The sequence below is a fragment of the Mirounga angustirostris genome, unplaced genomic scaffold (genome assembly GCF_029215605.1).
Source record: "Mirounga angustirostris isolate CCGP_5_RB_7025 unplaced genomic scaffold, mMirAng1.0.hap1 SCAF_3, whole genome shotgun sequence".
Lineage (NCBI taxonomy): Eukaryota > Metazoa > Chordata > Mammalia > Carnivora > Phocidae > Mirounga > Mirounga angustirostris.
In genome coordinates this window covers 86,886,441-86,899,101 of record NW_026991711.1, presented here as the reverse complement: position 1 = coordinate 86,899,101, position 12,661 = coordinate 86,886,441, and the positions used below count along the sequence as shown (strand labels likewise).

Below are 12,661 nucleotides of genomic sequence, written 5' to 3'. Positions count from 1 at the left end.
TCTCTCTGAAGAATTTAACATTTCCTGCAAGGCAAGTGTACTGGTGACAACTTCTGTCAATTTTTTTCTAAGGAAGTGTCTATTTCTCCTTCATCTTTCAAGGATAATTTGCTGAATGTGGAATTCTAGATTGGTAGTTCTTTTCTTTCAACAGTTTAAATATTTCATACCACTCTCTTCTTGCTTGCATGGTTTCTGAAAAGAAATTTGATGTAATTCTTACTCTTGTTTCTGTATAGGTAAGGTGTTTTTCCCCTCTGGCTTCTTTCAAGATTTTCTCTTTGTGTTTGATTTCTGTGGTTTGAAATGTTATGCCTAGATGTATATTTTTGGTATTTATTATCCTTGGTGTTCTGTGGTATCTGAAATTAATTTGAATAATTCTCAATCATTATTACTGAAACTGTATCTTCCTTCCTTCCTTCTTCTTTCTTTCTTTTTCTTTCTTTCTTTTCTTTCTTTCTCTTTCTTTCTTTCTTTCTTTCTTTCTTTCTTTCTTTCGTTCATTCGTTCGTTCATTCTTGTTTTGGTATTCCCATTATGCATATGTTACACCTTTTGGAATTTTCTCACAGTTCTTGGATATTCTGTTCCATCTTTTTCATTCTTGTTTCTCTTTGCATTTCAGCTTTGGAAGTTTCTATTGATGTATCTTTAAGCTGATTTAATCCTTCCTGGGCTAGTGTCCAGTCTATTGACGAGTTCATCAAAGGCATTCTTCATTTTTTATTACAGTGCTTTTTGATTTCTAGTATATCCATTTGCTTCCATCTTTCTGCTTATTTGTTCTTGCACACTTTTTCCATTAAAGATCATAGCATATGAGTCATGTTGTTTTAAATCCCCAGTTTGGCAATTTCAGTATCTCTGCCATAACTGAGTCTTATTCTGATCCTTGCTCTGTCTCTTCAAAATGTATTATTTCTTGTCTTTTAGTACAACTTGTAATTTTTTTGTTGGAAGCCAACATGATGCACTGAATAAAAACGAACTGAGGTAAATAGGGTTTCATGTGAGGTGTTATGTTTATGTGGCTATAGGTTAGGCTGTGTTTATTGTTTGTTATGGATATCAGAGGATAAAATTTCCTCTGGTATTTTTGTTTTTATCTCTTCTATTGTCTTTGAGCTTCTCTGGAGCCTTTTTCTTAAGTTAGGTCTGAGACATGCAGTTCTTTTAGTTGTGTCCCCCTGTTATTATACAGGAGCCCTACTGATATGGGTGTGAGGTGTGAAGAGAGGTAAGTGTTCTATAGTCCTATGATTAAGCCTCAATCTTTTAATGAGCCTGTGATCCTGGGCTGTGACCCCCACAAGTGCTTTTCAATTGTTTCCCTCCTAGGTGAGACAGGAAGGCTAGAGGAGGCTGGAGTTGGGTATTTCCCTTCCCCCAGGTCAATTAAGCTCTGGTAAAAACAGTTTCTGTTCATCTGGTAAAACAGATGAACGGAACGCTCTGAATGTATTTCAGAATGGCTGTTTTCCCCACCCCCTGCCAGAAGCATAAGGGGATTTTTCTCTGTCTCTAACTGTGAGAACTTGGTAGCTCTTTTGAAGATAAAGCTCAGATAAGCATGGGCAACCTTGAAAGACTGGCCTTCTTGGAGTTTTTAACTCAAACTTGTCCACACCAAATTCCAGCAAACCATCAATTACAGTTTAGGTTTTCCTACCCTGGTACTTGTTCCTGTGGAGTTCCTTAATCCTGTAAGTTGTGATTGTCTTTATCTGCTTCTCTGTCTCGCAAATTTGAGTGGGGGGGGGGGGGCGCAGCACTTGTGATCTTGAAACTCTGATGCATCTAAGAACAGTTGCTAATTTTCAGTTTGCTCATCTTTTTTTCTTGTGGTGAGGTTGGCAATGATGACTTTCAAGCTCCTTACATGGCAGACTGAAAACTAACAGTGTTTTTGAAGAGCAAAAGTTTTTAATTCTTAAGAAGTCAAATTTATTGATTTTTTTCTTTTTATAGTGTCTGCTTTTTGTGTCATGTTTAAAAATCCTTGCCAAACCCAAGTTCACTAAGATTTTCTCCTAGAAGTTTTATAGTTTTATCTCTTACATATAGATCTACAATCCATTTTGAGTTATTTTTTGCAAATGGTGTAAGGTAAGGTCAAAGGCTTAATTTTTTGCATATTCAGTTATTGAGAAGATTTCTTGTAAAGATTTCTTTCTTGAAAACATTATCCTTCCTCGTTTAAGTGTCTCAGCATCTTTGGCAAAAGTCATATGTGTGTGTCTAGAGATTCTATTCTGTTCCTTTGATCTCTTTGTCTCTATGCCTGGACTACAGTTTTGATTCTGGAGCTTTATAATAAGTCTTTAAATGGTGTTATTAATGTTAGTTATCCAAAATTCAACATTCTTTTTCAAATTTGTTTTGGGTAGTCTAAGTCCTTTCCGTTTCTATATAAATTTTAGAATTCCTTTGTCAAATTTTATTAAAAAGTCTGCTGATATTTTTATTGGTATTGCAATAAATTTATAGATCAACTGGGGGGGAATTTATACTTTAGAAATAGTGAGTCTTCTGAAACATGAACATAGTATATCTCTCAGTTTATTTAGGTCTTAGTTTTTCCCAGCAATCGAAGATTTCAATGTACAAGACTTACACATCTTTTGTCAAAGTTATTCATAAATATTCAATAATTTCAATACTATTTTAACAATGCATTTAAAAATTAAACTTCTAAGTGTTTGTTCCTAATATGAAGACATATGAGTGAATTTTGATTTTGATAGTGTCCTGCGACTATGCTAACTTACTCATTAGTGCTTTTTTTTTTTTTGTAGTTTTATATTTTTATTAGCACATATACAATGTGCACATAATACTGTCTATTCATTTTCTTTGATGTGCAGCCTCAAAGATTGGTGACTCTCATGGTCATCTGGGATGCTCTTTCCACAATGGCTCTGTGGTTCTTGGAGGAGACATTGTGAGCAATCTCTGCACAGTAAGATTTGTTGCACATCAGCAGCACCTCAAGCTCCTTGATGTTGCAGACTAGAAACTTCTGGAAGCCACTGGGCCGCATGTGCTTTGCTTTCTTGTTTCTCCCATAACCAATGTTGGGCATCAAGATCTGGCTCTTCTTCTGCACAGCCTATTGTCAATGCCTCTGATTTCCAATAGTTGCACTTAATTTTGACATAGCAGTCTGACTGGTACCAGATGAACTTCTTGGTCCCCTTTTTAACTATCTTGGGCTTCATTGGAAGTCTGAGGGTAGCCATGATGCTGAGTAGAGATGGCTGCCACCTCTGCAGGCAGTACCAAGGAAGAGCTAAACTTACTCATTAGTTCTAAAAGTTCTTCTGTACATTCCATGAAACTTTCTACATAGGTAATCAGTGTTTTTGAATGAAGACCATTTTATCCTTCTTCTCCATAACATATAAGTGACTTCAAAAATCTTAACTTATAGTACTGGCTAGAATCTCCAGCACAATGTTGAATAGAAGTGAGAGTAAATATCCTTGCACTAAACACTAAGATTAGTGAAAAGTATTCAGTATTCAGTCTTGCACCCTTAAGTAGGGTGTCAGCTATACGTTTTTTAATAGATGCTCTTTATCAGATTGAAAAGTTCCCTTCTTTCTCCTAATTTGCTGAAGAGTTTATATTGGGAATATATGGTGGGTTTTGTCAAATGCTTTTTCTGCATACATGAGAATATCCTATGGTTGCTCTATTTTAGTCTTTTTCACTGATTTTGAAATTCCAACCACCCTTGCATTCAGGATGAACTCCACTCGTTCATAGTGTACTATCTTCCTACACATTGTTAGATTCAATTTATTGAAATTTTGATAGTTCATGAAAGATAATTTTCAGTTTTGTCTTCTTTTCATGTCTTTCTTTCTGGTTTTGGTACCAGTATAATGCTGTCTCACATAATAAGTTTGCAAGTGTTCCTTCCTCTTCAATTTTCTGATAAAGTGTGTGTAGAATTAACATTATTTCTTTCCTTAAATGTTTACTAGAATTCACTAGTAAAGACTTTTGAGTCTGGAGTTTTCTTCTTGAAAAGGCTTTTCGCTACAAAGTCTATTTTAAAAAACAGATATACGGCTATTCAGATTGTCTGTTTCTTCTTGAGTAAGCTTTAGTGGTTTGTATTTTACAAGGAATTTGTCTAAGTTGTCAAATTTATTGGCATAAAATTATTTGTAATATTCTCTTTCTATTCTTTTAGTATATACAAAATAGTGCTATTCCCTCTGTCATTTCTGACATTGTTGATCTGTGTCTTTTCTGTTTCCTGATCAGGCTCTTCTATATAAATGAGCCAAAGATAACTTCTGTACATTAACCCTATATTGTTTCTTTAAAGCAGGCTGGGACCTGTTAGCTCAGGTGCCAAAGTCAAATTTTACACATCTGGTTGTTTTAAATATAGCCCAAATGAACAGATTTTTAGCTTTTAGAGCCTTCTACTTTGCATACCCCAGGATACAGCACCCAACATCTGCTAGCTACAGATAAAATACCCCTGGAAATCTCTGATCCAAATACCCTCCATTGTGCTGCTGAGCGACACCCTGTGGACACATAAGTCCTCTCTCTTCAATTCTCCTCCTCCTCAGGAATTCTCTTGCCCTCCCCCCTTCTGGCACGTGGTCCCTGTATAGAAGACTCTGGATGGCCTCATGCAATAAGGGAATTCCCCATATGCCACCCAGTGTTGCCCAAATAGAGCTCATTGTGTGCTATTGCTACTTCATGGTCATTTCTTTTTTCTTATTTAGCCCCTAAATCTCTTGAACTCAATATAATTGGTGATAAAAAAAAAAAAAAGGCGGGGGGAGGTAGAATTTTGGAAATGATGAAGAAATTGATATGGGGTCCATCCAGTCAGTGGGACAATCAAATGGCAAAATGATCATGGACAGCCTTAGTGGTTGGGACTCAAATTTTGGAACACTGCCACATCATTTTGGTGTGGCATTGCTCTGTGTCATATTGTACTCTATATTTTTTGTAGTCTCTCCCAGTGCCTCATCAGCTTGGACAAATGGTGCCACCAGTATTTGAGTGAACTCATGCCATTGGAACAGACTTCTGAGCCCAGAGGCCCAGAGCAGCCCCAAGAGGGAGGTCAGTCCACCCACCTGGTCTTCCACTAGGCAAGCATTGGACAATATAAGACTTTCGGGTCTGAATAGTAAAAAAGTCAGAACACAGCCTCTGGAGAAAAGGTGGGCTAATTCCAACTCCATAACAGGCTATAACAAGAGGGACTCCCCACAGTGGACTGGTGATTTAGTGAATGCCTGAGATGGGAGAGGGGTAGGTAAAAGTGATGAGGCCAAAATGTCAGGCTGGGCTGGTCTCCTTAGCAATGTTGGGAAGTGTCTTTGTAAAGAGCTAGCATGCCTCTGCTGCTTGGATCTGCAGTAGCCAACAGTTGGGCTGAGCTGGCTAAAGCATTACTTAATGTGACTAAAAATGCAAGGAAGTTTATATTCCTGCCCCTCCCAGGACTCCAAAGGAGGTGGTTGTCCTAGGTGCTCCAAACCTTGGGAGGAGACACTTGTTGGGCTCTGTTTGCCACTGCTTCTCACGGAGACACTGTCTCTTCAGAATGCCACTGGGGAGTAGGCAGGAGCTGGAACTCCTAGGGAGATGACCTAAGGGAGGGTTCCCGGGAAGATGACTGGTGCCCTCTAGAGGAAAAGGCCGCATAATACCACCACGATAGTCAAAAAGGGTTCTGCTTCTAAAGAAACAAACTATCTGGGGAGGATTAGGGCAGTTAGTGGAGATGTTGGCATCTCAGAGTTAAGTACTCCTCATTCTGGTATTCCTGATAAGGGCTGGCTTTTGCCTCAATACCCTAATGCAAAGCCTGCCAGTCAGTGGGCTGTGCCAATGCATACAGTATTTGCCAATGCATTTCCCTGTATTTTAAAAATGCCAATGCATTTCCCTGTATTTTAAAAAAATTACCTCCTTCTTAAATTTTAAAAGATGACTGACTACCCAACTACAGTGTTTATACATGCATATTTGCATGGTGTCAAAACTATTTTTTCAAAGGAGAGGATTATGGTTAGCCAGGATAGTAATTAGCTGGTAGAGAGGAAGTTAGAGTATAATGATAGGCAAGAGGCATACAGAAGGCTTCTAGAGTGCTGGCAATGTTCTATTTATTGATCTGGACAAAAATTCATTCAGCTGAACATTTGTGTTTCATACTTCCTTTTTTCTGTACATGTGTTATTTATTTTCCACAATAAGAAGGTTTAAAGGAAAAAATATGAACTAAGACTCACTGGATATTTGAAGAAAACCCTTGATGTGAAAGTAAAAAACCCAAATAAAGAAAAACAGACTCCAGAGGAAATACAGAATTCAGGAAATGAAAGAACTTAAAAAGAAAAAGTTAACTTTGCCAAAGAGATTCTTTTAAAAATTACATCCTTAAGCAAAAAGAAAATGTAATTAAAAATGAAATAGAGAGGGCAGAGCAAGATGGCAGAGGAGTAGGAGACCTGGATTTCGTCTCCTCTCAGGAATTCAGCTGGATAGGGATCAAACCATTCTGAACACCTACAAACTCAACAGGAGATCGAAGAAAAGAAGAGCAACAACTCTCTCATCAGAAAAGCAACCACTTTCTGGAAGGTAGGATGTGCGGAGAAGTGAATCCGAGGCGATATTCGGGAGGATAGATGGTGGGGGAGGGGCCCCCGTCTGCCGCTTCTAGCAAGTGATAGAGCCACGGAGCACAAAATCGGAACATTTAAAAGTCTGCTCCGCTGAGGGATGTCACCCTGGTGGCTAAGGAGGGGGGGGAACCCTCCGGACAGTATGGTCCCAGGACCCTTGGGGTCACAGAAAGACCGGGGGTGCCTGAGTGTGGCAGAGCTCCCAGGTAATGGAGCAGGGAAGCCGGCTGCAGAGGCGGAGCCCAGGCGCGGGCTCTCAGCTCGGGGTCGCCATAAACCGTGATCCGCGGCACAGTTGGGCCCCTGCTCCTCCAGCAGGGACCCAACAAGCGACAGATCTGGGGAGACTCACCTTCCTCCCCCGGGAGGAACCGCACGGGAGTGCACCACAGGGATCTGCTGGGTTTGGAGACTCCACCCGGAGTCAGGTGCCAGAGATAGAAACGCGCGGTCACAGGCCGGGTGAGCACGGAGTGCGGCCGGAGACCGGGGAGACGAGAGTGACTGATGGCTTTTCTCTGGGGGCTCACTGAGGAGCGGGGCCCTGAGTTCTCGGCTCCTCCGGGGCAGAGATTGGGAGGCCGCCATTTTCACTCTCTGCCTCCAAAGCTATACGGAAAGCTCGCAGGGAACAAAAGCTCCAGAGAGCAAACCCGAGCAGATTACTTAGCCGGGAGGGGGCAAGGGCGGGGCAATTCCACCTCCGGCAAAGACATTTGGAAACTACGGCAACAGGCCCCTCCCCAGAAGATCAGGGAGAACAGCCAGCCAAGACCAAGTTTACCGATCAATGAGAACAGCAGAACTCCAGCGCTAGAGGAATACTGCACATAGAATTCATGGCTTTTTTACCATGATTCTTTAGTCTTTCAAAGTTAATTTTTTTTAACTGTCTTTTTTTCTTTTTTCTTTTTTTTTTTTTTTGAATTTTTCTTTTTCCCTTTTTCAACCAATGTCTTATCAATCCCTTTTTTTAAAAAACATTTTTATTTTTCATTTTTACAGTCATATTCTATCCCTTCATAGTAGTTACCCGTATTTTTGGCATATATATATAAGTTGTTCTCTCTTTAAATTTTTGAGATAGTTTCTTCTAACAGATTAAAATATAGCCTAAATCTCTAGTATATGGTTTTTTCTACTCCCCTGCCTGATCACATTCTCTCTCTTTTTTTTTCTTTTTTCTTTTTTTAAATCTTCTTCTTTCTTTTTTCAAACAACTTCTTATCAATTCCTTTTATAAAATTTTTTATAATTTCCATCTTTACAGTCATATTCCATCCCTTCATCATATCAACCCTTATTTTTGTCCATATATAAGTTTTTCTTTCTTCAAAATTTTGGGAGGCACTTTCTTCTAAAAGACCAAAATACACCCCAAATCTAGTGTGTGGCACTGATCTATATACCAGCATGATCATATTTGATCACATTCTGGTTTTTTTTGTTGTTGTTGTTTTGTTTTGTTTGTTTTTGTTTGTTTTTATCTTTATCTTTATCTTTTTCTTTTTTTTTTCTTTTTCTTTTTTCTCTCTTTCCCTTTCTTTTCCCACTGCTTCAGGTCTTTTCTGATTTGTTTAGAGTATATTTTCTGGGGACATTGTTACTCTGCTAGCATTTTGTTCTCTCATTAATCTATTCTCCTCTGCACAAAATGAAAAGACGGAAAAAATCACCTCAACAAAAAGAACAAGAGGTAGTACCGACTGCCAGGGACCTACTCAATACAGACATTAGTACAATGTCAGATCTAGAGTTCAGAATCATCACTTTAAAGATACTAGCTGGGCTTGAAAAAAATATGGAAGTTATTAGAGAAACCCTTTCTGGAGAAGTAAAAGAACTAAACTCTAACCAAGTAGAAATCAAAAAGGCTATTAATGAGGTGCAATCAAAAATGGGGGTGCTAACTGCTAGGATAAATGAGGCAGAAGAGAGAATCAGTGATATAGAAGACCAAATGATGGAAAATAAAGAAGCTGAGAAAAAGAGAGATAAACAACTACTGGATCACGAGGGCAGAATTCGAGAGATAAGCGATACCATAAGACGAAACAACATTAGAATAATTGGGATCCCAGAAGAAGAAGAAAGAGAGAGAGGGGCAGAAGGTATAATGGAGCAAATTATAGCAGAGAACTTCCCTAATTTGGGGAAGGAAACAGGCATCAAAATGCAGGAAGCACAGAGAACCCCTCTCAAAATCAATAAAAATAGGTCAACACCCCGACATCTAATAGTAAAACTTACAAGTCTCATAGACAAAGAGAAAATCCTGAAAGCAGCTCGGGAGAAGAGATATGTAACCCACAATGGTAGAAACATTAGATTGGCAACAGACCTATCCACAGAGACCTGGCAGGCCAGAAAGGACTGGCAGGATATATTCAGAGCACTAAATGAGAAAAATATGCAGCCAAGGATACTATATTCAGCTAGGCTGTCATTGAAAATTGAAGGAGAGATAAAAAGCTTCCAGGACAAACAAAAACTAAAGGAATTTGAAAACACAAAACCAGCCCTACAAGAAATCTTGAAAGGGGTCCTCTAAGCAAAGAGAGACCCTAAAAGCAACATAGACCAGAAAGGAACACAGACAATATACAGTAACAGTCACCTTACAGGCAATACAATGGCACTAAATTCCTATCTTTCAATAGTTACCCTGAATGTAAATGGGCTAAATGCCCCAATCAAAAGACACAGGCTATCAGACTGGATTAAAAAACAAGACCCATCGATATGCTGTCTGCAAGAGACTCATTTTAGACCCAAAGACACCCCCAGACTGAAAGTGAGGGGGTGGAAAACCATTGACCATGCTAATGGACACCAAAAGAAAGCTGGGGTGGCAATCCTTATATCAGACAAATTAGATTTTAAACCAAAGACTGTAATAAGAGATGAGGAAGGACATTATATCCTACTTAAAGGGTCTATCCAACAAGAAGATCTAACAATTGTAAATATCTATGCCCCTAACATGGGAGCAGCCAATTATATAAGCCAATTAATAACAAAAGCAAAGAAACACATCGATAACAATACAATAATAGTGGGGGACTTTAACACCCCCCTCACTGAAATGGACAGATCATCTAACCAAAAGATCAACAAGGAAATAAAGACTTTAAATGACACACTGGACCAAATGGACTTCACAGACATATTCAGAACATTCCATCCCAAAGCAACGGAATACACATTCTTCTCTAGTCCCCATGGAACATTCTCCAGAATAGATCACATCCTAGGTCATAAATCAGGTCTCAACTGGTACCAAAAGATTGGGATCATTCCCTGCCTATTTTCAGACCACAATGCTTTGAAACTAGAACTCAATCACAAGAGGAAATTCAGAAAGAACTCAAATACATGGAGGCTAAAGAGCATCCTACTGAAGAATGAATGGGTCAACCAGGAAACTAAAGAAGAATTAAAAAAATACATGGAAACCAATGAAAATGAAAACACAACTATTCAAAATCTTTGGGATGCAGCAAAGGCAGTCCTAAGAGGAAAGTATATAGCAATACAAGCCTTTCTCAAGAAACAAGAAAGGTCTCAAGTACACAACCTAACCCTACACCTAAAGGAACTGGAGAAAGAACAGCAAATAAAGCCTAAACCCAGCAGGAGAAGAGAAATAATGAAGATCAGAGCAGAAATCAATGAAATAGAAACTAAAAGAACAGTAGAACAGATCAACGAAACTAGGAGCTGGTTCTTTGAAAGAATTAAGAAGATTGATAAACCCCTGGCCAGACTTATCAAAAAGAAAAGAGAAATGACCCAAATCAACAAAATCATGAATGAAAGAGGAGAGATCACCACCAACACCAAAGAAATACAAACAATTATAAGAACATATTATGAGCAACTCTAGGCCAGCCAATTAGATAACCTGGAAGAAATGGATGCATTCCTAGAGATGTATCAACTACCAAAACTGAACCAGGAAGAAATAGAAAATCTGAACAGACCTATAACCACTAAGGAAATTGAAGCAGTCATCAAAAATCTCCCAAAAAACAAAAGCCCAGGGCCAGATGTCTTCCCAGGGGAATTCTACCAAACATTTAAAGAATTAATACCTATTGTTCTGAAACTGTTCCAAAAAATAGAAATGGAAGGAAAACTTCCAAACTCATTTTATGAGGCCAGCATTACCTTGATCCCAAAACCAGACAAAGACCCCATCAAAAAGGAGAATTATAGACCAATATCCTTGATGAACATGGATGCAAAAATTCTCACCAAAATACTAGCCAATAGGATCCAACAGTAAATTAAAAGGATTATTCACCACGACCAAGTGGGATTTATCCCTGGGCTGCAAGGTTGGTTCAACATCTGCAAATCAATCAATGTGATACAATACATTAACAAAAGAAAGAACAAGAATCATATGATCCTCTCAATAGATGCAGAAAAAGCTTTTGACAAAGTACAGCATCCTTTCTTGATCAAAACTCTTCAGAGTATAGGCATAGAGGGGGTACATACCTCAATATCATAAAAGCCATCTCTGAAAAACCTACAGCGAATATCATTCTCAATGGGGAAAAACTGAGAGCTTTCCCCCTAAGGTCAGGAACGCGGCAGGGATGTCCACTATCACCACTGCTATTCAACATAGTATTGGAAGTCCTAGCCACAGCAATCAGACAACAAAAAGAAATAAAAGGCATCCAAATCGGCAAAGAAGAAGTCAAACTCTCACTCTTTGCAGATGATATGATACTTTATGTGGAAAAACCCAAAGACTCCACCCCAAAACTGCTAGAACTCATACAGGAATTCAGTAAAGTGGCAGGATATAAAATCAATGCACAGAAGTCAGTGGCATTCCTATACACCAACAACAAGACAGAATAAAGAGAAATTAAGGAGTCGATCCCATTTACAATTGCACCCAAAACCATAAGATACCTAGGAATAAATCTAACCAAAGAGACAAAGGATCTGTACTCAGAAAACTATAAAATACTCATGAAAGAAATTGAAGAAGACACAAAGAAATGGAAAAACATTCCATGCTCATGGATTGGAAGAAAAAATATTGTGAAGATGTCAATGCTACCTAGAGCCATCTACACATTCAATGCAATCCCCATCAAAATACCATCCACTTTTTTCAAAGAAATGGAACAAATCATCCTAAAATTTGTATGGAACCAGAAAAGACCCCGCATAGCCAGAGGAATGTTGAAAAAGAAAAGCAAAGCCGGCGGCATCACAATTCCGGACCTCCAGCTCTATTACAAAGCTGTCATCATCAAGACAGCATGGTACTGGCACAAAAACAGACACATAGATCAATGGAACAGAATAGAGAGCCCAGAAATGGACCCTCAACTCTATGGTCAACTCATCTTTGACAAAGCAGGAAAGAATGTCCAATGGAACAAAGACAGTCTCTTCAACAAATGGTGTTGGGAAAATTGGATAGCCACATGCAGAAGAATGAAACTGGACCATTTCCTTACACCACACACAAAAATAGACTCCAGATGGTTGAAAGACCTCAATGTGAGACAGGAGTCCATCAAAATCCTAAAGGAGAACACAGGCAGCAACCTCTTTGACCTCAGCCGAAGCAACTTCTTCCTAGAAACATTGCCAAAGGCAAGGGAAGCAAGGGCAAAAATGAACTATTGGGACTTCATCAAGATAAAAAGCTTTTGCAAAGCAAAGGAAACAGTCAACAAAACCAAAAGACAACCAACAGAATGGGAGAAGATATTTGCAAATGACATATCAGATAAAGGGCTAGTATCTAAAATCTATAAAGAACTCATCAAACTCAACACCCAAAGAACAAAGAATCCAATCAAGAAATGGGCAGAAGACATGAACAGACATTTTTCCAAAGAAGACATCCAAATGGCCAACAGACACATGAAAAAGTGCTCAATATCACTCGGCATCAGGGAAATCCAAATCAAAACCTCAATGAGATACCACCTCACACCAGTCAG

General features: G+C 38.9%; 1 protein-coding gene and 1 pseudogene across 2 annotated transcripts in view; both read right to left on the bottom strand.

Moving 5' to 3' along the window:
• Nucleotides 1–12,661, bottom strand: part of IWS1 (interacts with SUPT6H, CTD assembly factor 1) — a 137,139-nt gene that overhangs the window by 66,240 nt on the left and 58,238 nt on the right. The window lies entirely within an intron of this gene.
• On the bottom strand, nt 464–3,617 carry LOC135363762 (large ribosomal subunit protein eL32-like; annotated as a pseudogene). Its single transcript, XR_010409819.1, has one exon. The product of XR_010409819.1 is annotated as a large ribosomal subunit protein eL32-like (transcript).